This window comes from Chamaea fasciata, unplaced genomic scaffold (genome assembly GCF_029207755.1).
Source record: "Chamaea fasciata isolate MVZ Bird 193981 ecotype frontalis unplaced genomic scaffold, bChaFas1.0.hap1 SCAF_2, whole genome shotgun sequence".
Taxonomy (NCBI): domain Eukaryota; kingdom Metazoa; phylum Chordata; class Aves; order Passeriformes; family Sylviidae; genus Chamaea; species Chamaea fasciata.
In genome coordinates, this window is record NW_027094087.1 from 3,061,476 (window position 1) to 3,075,287 (window position 13,812).

General features: G+C 40.8%; 1 long non-coding RNA gene across 1 annotated transcript in view; it reads left to right on the top strand.

Annotated features, from left to right (window-relative positions):
• LOC136304212 (uncharacterized) overlaps positions 1–13,812 on the top strand; it is a 98,220-nt gene that overhangs the window by 17,112 nt on the left and 67,296 nt on the right. The window lies entirely within an intron of this gene.

The following is a 13,812-nucleotide window of genomic DNA, read 5'->3' on the forward strand; positions in this document are numbered from 1 at the left end:
GTGCTGCTGCCACTGCCTGCCACCTTATTAATGCTGCCCTAATTAGGCCGATCAGTTTTAATTAGCACACTGTCATGTAACAATCTCAGAAAATACTTTGTGTAAGAAAATTGATCTGGCTCTAATGCTAATTAGTTTGCTGGGCTCCCTACCTTATAAATGGGAATTGATTGCTTCCCTTCAAGCCCTCCTTCTTTCCTATTCAATAATTCTCCCATAAACTCTGTGTTCTCTTTTTTTTTTTTCCTCCCCCTCACATCACTTTTTTTTTTTTGGTTGTCCCTGTGTCTCTCTCAATTAATTCTGACCATAACCCCATCTCTAGTGTAACCTGGAAAGAACAGGGCTTTATCACTTGCCAGAGAGAGCCTTCCTCAGTTAATTTTTTTTTCCTCTCAGTTTGTGTTTCTCTCTTTTTTTGCCAGGTCAGAGGCCTGGTATCCTCAGGACTGTTTCAGAGCCAGAGCTGACAGGGTTTGGTCACTCCACTTGTGAATCAAAGGCAGGAAGGAGCTAAGGCTGTACCTTGCATCGAAGATTTATAGAGGCAGCAGCATCAACATTACACAAGAAGTGTTTCATTGGGTCTCACATGGGATTTGTTTACTGCTAGTAAACTGCAGAAGAGTGGAACAATGGGGCTAATAAACAAGATAAATCAACTACTCCTCGGTGCTCTTAAAAGCTCCTTGAAATTGGGATTAATTTGGTTAATTGTGAGCATAGCAATGATGCCTAGAAGAGTGTGAAAATCCTGGCTACATAAATTTAAAATGTTGTTCGGGTTCAGTTATGTTTTTGGGTTTTTGATAGAAAGGAAATTAAGAGGCAGAGATGAAAGCGACTGCTGAAATTTTGTTCGCTTTTGTTCTTCCTTCTAAACTGGTGTTCTATGAATATAACCTATTTGGGGTATTTAAAAGAAAAAAACACCCAAAATTAAACCGCAAACAAATAAGAGAAACTAACTAAAAAAACCCTGAAAGATAAAATGAAAATTTTATTTTTGCATTTGCCTTTATATTTTTGTTGACATGCTGGCTCCAACTGGTGTGGGATTAGGTGCGTATGTAGACGTAATAAGTACCAGTGGATCTGGAATTGATGTAATCAATTTGCTGTGCCATGTTGGTTTCCTGGATGGCTGTTCATGCTTTGGTGTCTCCAGGCACTCTCCTTCCCACTAGGTATCTCCACCCTGGGGATGGTGTTTGGGGCTCAGCGTTGATATTTGACAATTACACAGCAGATACACACACAGAAGTGCAGGAAAAAATGTCTTTGCACCGTGTCAGGCCTGTACTCATCATTCTTTGCTTGTGTTTAATAAAAGTCTGGCCATCTTGCAGGCAGTGTTTGCAAAGCCAAATCCCTTAAGCTTGGCTGTGCCTGCACTTCTCTAAATCTGTGTGCAGAGCACCTTTTTAGTGCATTAGACATGCACACATCACAACCCATCTCTTTTCCTGGCCAGCTCAATATTTGTTTCTGCTGTTGCGGTACAGATGATGGGAAGGAAGCAGGAGAAGGATCTCTGGTTATTGAGTGATCAGTCATTGTCCATTTTTGCTCACAGTGGCATCTGTCATGTTCAAAGGTGACGTTTTCCTCCTTCTTGATGAAATCAAAAATCCAAAGGCTGGTATAATTTGATGAATGTATCTGTGTCAAAGAAATACTCAGAGACATTATGTAGGATGTCAAATTGTATTTTTATGCAATTTATTAATTTTGGGAATAGATTCTTTCTTAGTCTTCAACTAATTCTTGTTTCATTAGAAGAACTACTTTTTTTTTTTTTTTTCTTTTTTTTTTTTTTTTTTCCCCTCTTTAGCTTGTGGCTACCTGCTAAGAAATGTTACTTATGCTTTAAGCTCTATGAAAGTAATGTCAAATGTCAGTATGTATGACTGTTTCCTAACTTCCTGAAATATTTTCATCTATTTAAAAAAGAAGGCGTTCTAGTTTATTTTACCAGAGATACTTCTAAAATGTGGTCTCAATGGCAGCTGAAAAGAAAGGAGCCTTTTTAACTTGGTTAAAATAGATTTTTATAATTTGTAGTAAATTGGGCCCTGACATTATTTCTTGGTTAATTGCTGTCTGATCAGCATCATCCTTCTTTCCTTGTTCCAGCAACATTGTTGAAACAGCAGGAAGGATTATTCCTTGCTAATGTGATATGTCCAAACCAGTTTTTTACTTTGGTTACATCAAAATCTTGATCTCCCTTCCATCAGGACCCATCTTAGTTTCCTGCAAGATCTGAGGAGTGGGGATCAATTCCCAGCACAACTCTTCCTCTGGATATTCCAATCCCTTTAAGGGAGATGCTGAAAATACTCTGGTTTATATCAATCTGCAAATGAAGCAATGACACTGAGGATGAGAAATAGTTGTAAAAGGGAAAGGCCAGGATGAGAATCTCCTTATTTGGTTCAGTTTACAACTAAAGTCTCCCACACCTGGTTTTTCCTGCAGGAAAAGCGTAACTTCTCTAACCACAGACTGACTGAAATCTCTGAGCAATGGAAAATTTGCCAAAACAGTCACATAAATGAGGCTTCTCAGCAATTACCTTCAGCTTCTAATATTAATTTAATATCCTAATATTAAACTTGTCTATATTTGGATGTTGATGAAGTCTTTGGTCCCTTTAAAAAAAAAATCCTTTTGATATAGGTAAAACCTTTAAAGAAAATTTTAAACCTTAGAATAAAATTAAAGTCAACCCATTGCTTCTGGTAGATCTCAGACCATGGCTTCAGAGAATTACAGAGGCCAATGGTCTTTTTATCCAGGTGCTAAAGGAGATAAATTCATGCATTTGCCCATCCAGTGCTTCCCATCCTGAACCCTTTTGCTCAGGATGTTGCTGTGTCCTCTCCAACACCTGCCACATTTCACCCCAAAGCTGTCCCAGCATTGTGAGGAATAACTAAGAGAGGTCAGGGTTTGCCAAGTGCTGCTAAACACAACCCTTCTCTCTGTGTGAAACAAACAGAATGAAATTCGGGCACCACTCTGAGGGAACTGACAGGAAATTTTGATTTTGACCGCAGGATATCATTAAAAATATCTTCCCTGCTGTGCCATATGAGGCTTAATTAAATATTTGTTCAAACAGCCTGAGTTTCCCCAAATGAAAGGATGTAGTATGAATACATTAGTATAATTTAGATACCTGAGCCTCTGAAATCTTCCAGTTATCAGGAGAAAAAAAGAATCAGCCTTGTAAGGCACTTTTGGGGGGGTCTGTCCTGAGGTCACAGGTGTCACTAGGACATGCCTGGATTACACAGGAATTGCCATAAATTTGTGGTCCCTTCTGCTGTCCCTTAATTCTCTACTTGGGGTATGCCCAAGCTAACATTTGGACAACTTCAGAATTCTGAAATTGGAAATCTGTGTCATGGAGCCATCTCCCATCGCAGGGAGGAGGAATTCTCTTCTCTTAATGTCCTTGTGCTCCACACGATTTTCCAGAAGGGTTTTTTTGTGTGTGTGTGATCCTGCACTGTCACTAACAAAGGAGTTTCTCCAGATACTCTGGGGTACCCTTGAGTGCCATATAGGGTAGGAGAAAAGTCGTGGATTTATGTCACCTCTCACTCGAAAAGGGCAAAGACAGAAAGCGCTGAAAGAAGAAAAGGGTAGCCTACACATGCCTTAAAATATATATGTGAGTTCACACACTTCTAAAAAATAAAAGTGGACCAGAAGGAGGCAGGAATTTTGTATGCATTTTAATTTTTGAAGAGAAAAATGCTGTCCTGCTATTCTGAATTTTAAGGAGCTCAGTGTCTTTGAGGCTCCTGGTTGGTGATTCAACACCTTAATTTGCATAAGAGTGTGATTTTTCACAATTATTTTATTTGAAAACGTGTCGTAGCAAAACAAGTTACCATCGCCATTGAAACAATGTGCCCTTTTGGTTGGGTTTTTTTTTTTTCCCCTAAAATATCTTATTCACCCTTTTAATGCAAGGAATGAGATGATGATGAAGCGAAATGGAGACTTTCTTGATCCCAAAGCATATTTGCTTAGGACAGGGCAAAAGAATAAAAAGAGAAGAAGAGAAAAACTCAGGCTAATGTTCAACAACAATGCTGATGTTGCTACCAAAATGTGGTCGGTGACTCTTTGAATATTTATCTTAGATTGAGGAGGATGCTAAATTCTCCCAGCTTGAAAATAACCTGTGAGTGTCGTGTGCCTGAGGCTCCCTTTAGTTCCAGAGGCACTGCTTACAGTGTTTGCTGTGTGCACTCTCCAAAATCTATCTGATCTTTATCTCTGATGTACACAGCAAAACTTCCACTGCCAGCTGGCAAAAAACGAGTGCAATGTCATTGAGGGGTCACATTCAGAGTTACGATATAGTTGTGGACTTCTGTGGCTTTATCAAAGGACAAAGGGGTTTGTACAGAACTTTCAACACCAGAACAGCTGAGAGCAAATGAATTTTCTGCCTTTGTGACATCTGCCTGGGCCGTTGCTGATGTCATAATTCTACCAGTCAGTAAAATATTCATAATTTTAGAGATCAAACAGGGAGTAGAGCAGAGCAGTCCCACTTTTGGGGACTCAGATTGGACCTTGGATACACAGAAGCTGAGGGGAAATGCACAGAGGCTCTTCCAGGCCTGGAGCTCGTGCCCTGCCCAGGTCTGAACCCATCAGCAGGGACACTGAATGTGCCCAGGAAAGGCATACAAATGCCAGTTTTACAAAGGAAAGAGGAGACAAAAGAAACTTGGTTCAAAACCAACATCTGACCAAATGGGAACAAGCTGACTGTTTCATTTTGGAGAAAATTCTGTGGCTGTTGCCTCAGCTGCAGGAGGGAGCCGAGTGCCTCAAAACACTCAAAACAGAGGAGAGCAGCTTACAGAATGTACAGAAGAAAGGGGGCAAATGGGATTGAATTGCTGCTCTGGATAGAGCCAAACGTTTCTGTAGTTACTGCAGCAGGGAGGCCAGGGAGCGGGCACACTGCTCTGCCCTGCTGCTGCTTCTGTTTCATCTCTTTTTCCAGGAAGGAAGGATCGCTGTTAGGAGGAGCTGTATCAGTAGCTGATGTAGCTGACACCTAAAATGTGTTTCCTTCTGTTTTCTTTTTTTTTCAGTTCTGATTGAACGCGAGCTGGGTTAGAGGCAGTGCTGGGAAAGGCCTTGAGAAAAGGAGAGGGGGAAACTTTGGAGGCAGAGTTTCTTGCTGGGAAGTGACCTGCAGGCTTTGGGGAAGTTGTTCTGTTGCAGATGGCCTTTTCCATCCGAAAGCACCTGCTGTGGAGGCAAGGGCCTGCAGACATTCTGTAGCTTCCAACTCGTGCCTGAAACCAGCTAATCTCTTTCCATGGTTTCCCAGAGCGTGGAAATTTACATTCAGTAAGTTTAGGAAGGCACTGATTTAATGAGAGGGAGAATCTTAGGTTGTAATTTTATTTTATTTTTTTTTTCTCGTGGTTTTAGTGCAAGTTGTTTTCTTCCCCTGGCAGCGTATTCTGGTCTCTAGGAAATAGAATGCCCTCTATCAACTGAGTTAACTTGTGGTCTGTCCTGTTGAATATGTTAAAAAAAAATATCTTTGATCAGAACAAAAAAAAAAATCCTGCCTAAAAAGTTGTTTTTCAGCCTGCTGTTTTGTGGGGTGTTTTTTTTGTTTTGTTTTGGTTTGGTTTGGTTTGGTTTTTTGTTAAGTGAGCCTGATTTAAAACAGGCTGTAACAGAGCCTGTTGTAACAGAGAAACTCAGGCGGTGAAAAAGTGCTGAATAGAGACAGCAATGAGGAGCCAGGACAAATTAGCCCTAATTAAACCTAATTAAGGCTTAAAACTAGTCTTTTTACAATAGCTCCTATGTCATGGAACATCAATCTCAAAGGTCCCGTTTTCGAACAGCTGAAATTGTTCTAGTGTAACAATGGGGGTGAGTATAGGCAATTACATTGCTCCATAAAGATGAAAAATTGTCTTTTGGAGAGGTAATTCAGATATCCTTGAGTGACAAGTGCCATCAAAGAGCTTTTTTCACTCCAGCATGGGATCCAGTAACCCAAGGTGATGGAAGTGGCCTGGTGCATGGCAAACAGGCCCCTGGCAGTTGTTGTAATTTTGACCATGAACTGACTGAAGATGTTTTAGCCCTGGTGTCCTGCATGTCCAGCATCCTCCATGAACATTAAAATCAGCCAGAGAATGACAGTGATTTCACTTTTTTACAGCTCACTGGACCTCACACCAACAGCCTTCTCTCAGCACGTTCAAAATTCTCCCCAGGTCTCTAATGAGACAAAGAAAGTGAGCAGAGTGGCATCTTTTTCCCCATGCTTGCATAATTCACTCTTATTCATTGTGCTGTTTGAGCATTCACATCCCTTTCCTTCTTTCCATTTTGAGTTTATTCAGTTCAGACTTTTATTTAATCAGGTACACTAATCCTTGGAGGTTTTCCTTTTTACATCAAGGTAGTCTCACACCGAAACCAATTTTCATTGAATTTTGTATTTGTTGAATGTTAAAAGTAAAGATTACTAAGATCTTAATAGAATTACTTTTAGCTAAAAATTCAGTTATCACTTTTGCCATTATAGCTGAGGCATGGATGTGTAACCAGCAGTTTACTGGATTCCTGTACATTTGTATTTCACAACAGGGTAAAACCACAAAAGTTCATGTATTTTGTTATCCCCAATAAATATCAGACAGATAAATTTAAATGTTTACATGCAGGCCATTAGTCCCAAAAATGATAAATGCCCAGAGGTACTGGCAACCAAATGCCAAAGTTATAAAGGACATTGTTGGTATGAAAGCGTGTTTGGAAGAACAGATTAAATTGTTTCCTCATGTATATAATTGGAAAAAGAGACTGCATCTATTATTACTTCCAAATAACGTCTTTATCTTCATATTTGCTGGATGATCTGCTAGTTTTGCTGCCTAGGAAGACAGAACATTAAAAGCAGGTCTGTTATCAATGAGAGCAGTTATTTCTGAGTGTACATTTTCTGCAGGCCAATTCCAGGACATGGGGTGTACAAAACCACACCTGTGTACTGGAATTTACCTGGCTGAAGAGAAATACAGGAGAACAGAGAGCACCTAAACTAAAATGTGTGTGACTGAGGTTCACATCCCTTTCAGCTGCTTTTCTTTATTTCAGCCTCTGTTTCTTCCCCCCCCCAACCCCGAGCTTTAGATTTATGAGCCATTGTAAGCTTTTCTGACTGCTTCTGAAGAGGATTCATGGCTGCTCGTGCTCGCAGCATCCAACAAATCACTCATTTCACAACGTTCATTCCTTTCATTAGGTGGTATTCTTCATTTTTTTCTGTACCCCTCATTTCATTACAGTAATTTGAAGGGTTTTGCATACCAATCTCAAGAGAAAAATGTTTTATTTGTTGTTGGCTTGAAATGTGGATTTCATCAGCTCTGGTCCTTGTTTTCTTTTTTGTCACCACGGCATGAAAAATAGTGAAAGGCAACTACACATTAAACTGAAGGCTAATTTACAGGTTCTATTTTTTGGAACAGTTGATTTTTTACCTTGAAGAAGAAGCACGGACTAACTGACCTGATGATTTCCCTTGTGGCTCTGTTTTCTCTGCTTCTGTGATCGAATGAAGATTCGTGGGGGAAAATGCATTTTTGATACTTTTGAATCAGACGTTTTGCATTCAGAATTTTTTTCTTTTTTAAATTGATATTCTTTGCAGTTTAGCCAAATGACATCTTTGAATGTGAAGATCTTTGAATGTAAGCTCTGGATGCGAGGCATTGGGGTTTCCATAGTGCCAGATGACAAATAGATGCATTTAAAATACTACTTAGGTATAGAAAATCGTGCTTTTCTTTGAGAAGACAGGGCTGATATTTGTTTTGTCCCTTGGGCTCCTCTCTGTCTAGATTTGGGAAGACCGCAGCCTTTCCTGTGTCTCTGTATACGGGGAGATGGGCGGTCCCCAAAGAGATACACATCCTGTAATACTCCTCATTATTTAATCCTCCTCCTGCTCTCTAAGTTGAAAACCAGATAACATTAACTTGCATTTTTATTTGAAGCAGACACACAAAATTTTTTTCTCTTCAGTCTCTTGGGTGTGACTCAATTGCTCATCTTGGTTATTCCTTCTCTGGGACAATGACATCTCCACCAGTGGGTGAAAGACCAGTCTAGAGGAGTTTCTCATACCCACCCAATGGCCTGGGGAGAGGACGCAGGAAATTAATCATCTCTCTCCCCTGACAGCTCCATTTCCCCCAGTCAACAGAAATAACTGTTACACCCCTGTTTTCTTTCAACCACCCGTGGTAAAACTTTGATCAGGCGTTTGTTGTGTCTCTGTTTGTGACCGGATTTTTGACTTGCAGCTGCAATCCTTGTGGTTGTTAGTTTGGGAGTGTGGCAGAACATGAGAGGTCATCCATCTCGGCCCCCCACAGCACCAGATTGTTTTCTGTCGTGTACCCTTTGGACACAGGGGCTTTGTGGAACTCTTTTTGAAAAGAGTTCCTTGAGGGGGTCTTCAGAATTTCTACTGGCAGACATCTGTGTCTCACTGTGAGAAATTGCTCGATGCTGATTTTGTGGGGTTTTTCCTTCTTTTTATTTTTTTTTTAAATTGATCTTAATTCATTGCGACCCTTTGCTTTTTCAGTGCTTTACTGGTTAACAGGTGTCTTATGGCCTAGGTTGTTATAAGTCAGTTCTCTTTATTTTCAGTTTTCTCCTGAATTGCCTTTTCAAGCCCTTTTTAATTGGACAAACAATTATATTTGACTTCTTTTTCACCTACTTCAGTTCTCCTGTCCAGAAAGACCTGGAATTCAAGACAGTGTCTTACACCAGAGTCTCTGGAACAGCACTACTGGGGTGCTCAGGGCCTGGCCAGAGAGTGCTCCCCAAGCATCTGAGTTCTGGCATCTGAGAAGCTCCTACTTCTATTTCATTTTATTAATGGCTGTCTAATTCCAAGATCATATTAATTTTGTTCTCTGCTACTGTCCTGGATCATATTTATTTTAGCGAATCAAGCTTACTAGTATTCAGTAGTTTTGGCTTTTTTTTTTGGTGTTGTTTTTTGGGTTTGGGTTTTTGTTGTTGTTGTTGTTTTGTTTTTCATTTAACATGCACCTTTTAATCAGCCATACCAGTATATTCTACAAGTACTAGCTTTTTCAGGATCCATACGATATATTTTTTATATATCTTGATACTTGTGGTCCCCTGTAAGGCAAAAACAATACAGAAAGGAAAGAACTACCTGTCTAAGATGTGAGACTGCTAATTTCATTCATATCCATGAGAAAAATGACCTTGTGAAGGTTGTGAAGGTTTTTATTCGGGGCTGGGTGATGGTTTGACACTAAATGAGCCAGTAAGGAATTTTTCTTTCAGTGACTCTCTCAAAGCCCCATTAATTCTACTTTTAGAGACAGAAATGTTCTAAATCTTCCAGGCCATATGTTTAGCTTACGACCTCATTTGTTATCAGGCACAACAGGTCTATTTAATATTCTTTTAATGTGTGGTACATATGTGAAAACTGCTATCGCTGGAGAGGTGAGATGGTGTAACATGCCAACAGAGCTTCATTTCATTTTTATAGGAATTCTCTAAGTACTCTGCAGTGACCAGTGCACGAGGAAGTTTGGACTTAAAATCATGCATTGATGAAAAACAATGAAAAGCTTTTCCTCCACATGCAGATCTACCAGGAGGAAATTTATTTTGTTTGGCGGACACGGTTGTATTATATTGCCATTAAGAAGAAGCTGCTGAATCAGACATTTCTGACATTTTTGCAACTTGATTAAGCTTATGCCATAATTAAAGAAATCTGCCACTTTTTTTTGCAGATATGACACTAATGTTTCTGAGACATGTGTCCCCAATCTGTTACTGAATCGCATTCTTGCACAAATGTAACTCCCAGGTGTGTTGCTACACTGGTGCTTTTAATTGCATTTTATTTACTGTGCTCCAGAATTATCACTTTGCTCTCATCAACACTTATGGTTAATTGAATACACGAAAACTAAATTCATTAAGATCAAAGCACTAAGTGTGGTGCTTGTTCCATGCCTTCATTTCTATTGCACTTAAAACCTTTAGGTTGAACATGTGTTGACGTGAGTTCTGAGTGTATCTTTTGGAGCAAGCTCTGTTTCTCTTTTGCCTTGAAAGCTGTTTCGCTTCTGTCAAGACCAGGTCATGAGATCTCCGTGCCTGACATGCAGAAAATGAAGACAATGGTATTTACAACTAGAGTGTGAAGTTCATAGCAGGTGACATGGAGGGGAGCTGTGCAAAAGGATCCTGTCCCTTTGCTTGTGTTTGAAGGGTGAGATATTTAGCGTGCCAGCTGTGAGGGGTCACCGTGAAACCAGTGATGCTACTTAAGGTAGAAAGCACCAGAACAAGCAGAAAATGATGCAAAAATTTGCTAGCTGAAGCACTGATAAAGGTAAGATGGGGTACACCAAAAATGAACGTTCATGTGCCAGTGTTGTAACACTAAATATTTCAAATTCCTCTGCTTTGTCCTCCTGCCTAGAATGTTGGCTCTTGAGTGGAGCTAAATTAAACTCAGTTACATACAAGAGGTTCCAACTCCCCAGTAATTTGTGAGATGCTTGATTGCAGTTGTCCTTGGTGAACTAGTGGTTACTTAAAGATGCTGGATTTCTCTGCTGATTCCAGTCTAGGTGTTTGACAGTCAGCAGTTTGGGGGTTATGCACAGCAATTGGGTGCTTGAGAGTCTGAGGCCATTTATGCTTTTGGATGTCCTGGAAAATAATTTAGTGAATGACAGGTCTGGAGCGATGGCAATGTGTGTGAGCAGTCAGCTGGGAAAAAAAAGAGAGCCTGGTTACAGGGATTATAAATGAGAACAACTGTTTGACTTGAGGAGAACAAAACGAGCTAAAAATACAGCCCAGGAATAAATGGTCACAAATAAAGGCAGCCAGCCTGGACTCGATAATAGTTTCGTCTTTGGTAAACACTCTTAAGCTCCTGCTCCCAAAGGAGAGAAAATAATACAAGAAGTGAAATCTAAAGCAAAAGAGTCACTCATCCATCCTGGATGGATCTCAGGGGCTGTAGCTGCCTGAGAATGGGAGAAGAAAAAAGGAGCCACAGGGGAGGTTTGGTATCTCGGCTGCCAAGGGTAAAACAGGACTCTCAGCTCCCTGGGTACAACAGATGAGATTTCCGCTGCACACAGAGAAAATGAACCTAACAAAGACATGGGCTTGGAGATAAGAGGGAGAGCTGCCAGGATGAAAGAAGGGAGCTGTTTGGCCGTGGTACAGATTTTCTTTGGATTGCCACTGAAAAGCATCCCCTGCCTGGCATGGAAGTCCTTCCTGTGAGGTCATTCCCACGCCTTTAGCTGGGAGGCCTGGAGGGTTGAATGCTATCCACACCTCCCAGCTGTGCTGCAGAGGGACCAGTGCCATGTCCTGTGTGTAAGGCTGCCCAGTGCCCAGTTTGGATTTAAGGGAAAGTGCTTTGTCTTTGGCTGGTACTGAACAAGGTTTCACAGGCCTCGGACAAATTGAACATTATTTGGAGCCGTGCATTCCTCTGCTGGCTGCTGTTCCTCATGCCTGTTTCTCTCGTGTTTATTGAAGCCCTTCTTATAAACTTCTTCCCAGTGGTCAGAATTTGAACTTTCCTGCTTGTGGTTTGTTACTGGATCACACTGGAGCTCTTGAATACCTTTAGTTGTGTTTTACAAAAGCTGCCGTTCAGCCACAAGAGCTGTAAATGATGAAGTCTCTCACAGCGAGCTTCTTGGAAAATATTTTAATCCAGTTTCATTGGATTAGCAGTATGTGTACAAAGCAGCAGCTGGTGTCCTGGCTTTAATGGAGTATTTATTTCCTGTTGCTCAGGTTCGCAGGGACTTTTCTGAGGTTCCGTTCAAGCTGATTTATCTTTTAATCCTGAGCTTTGTAGTCACACTTCCATACAGGATATCCTCCTCAGCTGGGTATCACTGGAAAGGAGAAGCAAGCAGGAGAAGAGAGAAGCAGGGACATTTATTAAATTCTGATGGCCCAAATTCAACCTTCCTCAAGTTATCTCATTTCCTTAAAAGCAGTACTGCTTGTAGTGAATTAGAAACTCATTAACACATCAGTCACGCTAAAAACCAAACCCAAACAGCTCAGGAATAGATTATTCTTTGGGGCATTTCCCCACAAGTAAAGAAACTCCCATAACTCATCCTGGTGACAGGCATTGTTGACCTTGTTTAGCAATTATAAACCGATATCACCCAAGCACTTTGCCAAAGAACTTACCAAATAGCCTGCAGTAACATCTCTCTGGGTTTAAATATGTGGGTAAAGACAAAAAAAAAAAAAATTGTGTAAATGCCACAAAAGCCCGACAGCAAAACCAATATAAAGCCTTTGAATAATTGCTTCTGTGCTAGGTCTTTGTTCCCTTAAAAAGTGTTGAGCACATGTGCCCAAACACCCACAATCTTATCCAGGAGGATGATAGGAGCACAAAAGCTGAACACAACCCAAGCCCCTACAGGAGCGCAGAGCGGGGTAGGATCATTAAAACAGCCTGAGCCATTTGTGCTGCCTCCTTTCATGAGGAACAAAGGCAGCTCATTCACTTGGGCTGCTGGTGCACACCAGCAGAGAGAGAGGGTAACAGCATAATCTGTCAGGGTGTTGGTTTGGCAGGCAGGGGGTTGTGTTTCCACCTGGAGCCTGCCAAGTCCTGGCTGAGTCCAGATTTCAGACTTCAGCCTCTCCCACTGGCAGCAAAGTGAAGGATCCTGCGAAGGGATGTTTGCAAAGGGCCAAATGCTGTGCCAAGAGCCTCTCTTACACGTCCATCGTTATAGCTCCTGGGTGTTATGGGACAAATATTCTATGGGAAATGTTGAAAGGGATAGAGACTCTTCTATAAATAACAGCTTGGGTTTTAAAACTGCTTCTCTCTCCATTAAAAAAAAAAAAAATCCACAAAAAACCGAAAAGCAAAACAAACCAAACAAGAAAGCAAAACGGAGCAAACAACAACAACCCCAAAAAACCCTGGGAAACTTCCTGAAGAGATATAGTTGCCTGAGGCAAAAATTCAGGAGGTGTTGCTTGCTTGGACCAGAGGATGAGTGAGGGAAGGGAGATGATTTCACCTCTGTTTGAGCAGGTGATCTGGATGTGGATGAAATTTTAAAGCCTATGTTGCTGTAATTCCCTGATAAGTTGCTCTAGGATGCTGGTTGGATGCTGGTTTTGGTGGTTGATATTTGGGCATTGACTACAACCTGTTGTGCCATCTTGTGTCTTTAGGAGACCCAGAGCCATGAGACAGTGCAGCCAGAGGAGACTTTGCTTTAACAGAATTACCCTGAATTTGCTTTGGGATTTTCTGTCCTGACAGTTTTGACTTCTCTAAAGTAGATCCAATGCAGCACCTCGTTATTTTGAGACCAGACAAATGAGCTTGAGTATTCATATTGTATTAATATGACACCTAATATAAAGCTATTTCATATTGGTTCTGTTATTCCTGCCACAACAAATGGTTGCTGAAACACCACCGTAAAAATTTAATTTCAGTGAGTAGTCCCTTGTTTGCTTTCTCTGCCTCAATGGCTGTGAAAAGCTGGAATCAATCCATCATCCTTTTATAAAAACCTACCCCCAAAAAAATTCAAAAGCAAAGTTGTTACTGGATACAAACATGTTCACACACTCCACCCCTTGACCTTGGTGTTACTTGATGTTAACTGCATTAACAGATCAACAATAATTAATTCCTCCTTCAGT